Source organism: Montipora capricornis, chromosome 2 (assembly GCF_036669925.1).
Source record: "Montipora capricornis isolate CH-2021 chromosome 2, ASM3666992v2, whole genome shotgun sequence".
Taxonomy (NCBI): Eukaryota; Metazoa; Cnidaria; class Anthozoa; order Scleractinia; family Acroporidae; genus Montipora; species Montipora capricornis.
The window spans coordinates 1,965,806-1,966,100 of NC_090884.1; positions in this window are offsets into that span (position 1 = coordinate 1,965,806).

The window sequence follows — 295 nt, forward strand, 5'->3', positions numbered from 1 at the left end:
GGTTAGCCGAGCGGAACACACTCATTTGGGAGTCGTGGACGCGGTTAATAAGAACCCAGAAGCCTGTTGTGTTTGGTTACGCTGCTGGTTGAAGCCACAAAACCTCAAATCCATCATCGGTGAATGAAGGCAGTCAGCCGGAACACATTTATCCTGAAGCCGCGTCAATAATTCATGCACGATAAAATGGAAATGTTTTGAAAACACAGCTGCTTAAAATATTCCCCCGTTGATGTTTCGATAATGAAAGTTTCTCATCTTGCCAGAGAATATCCCCAGGAAGAAAAAGCATTTA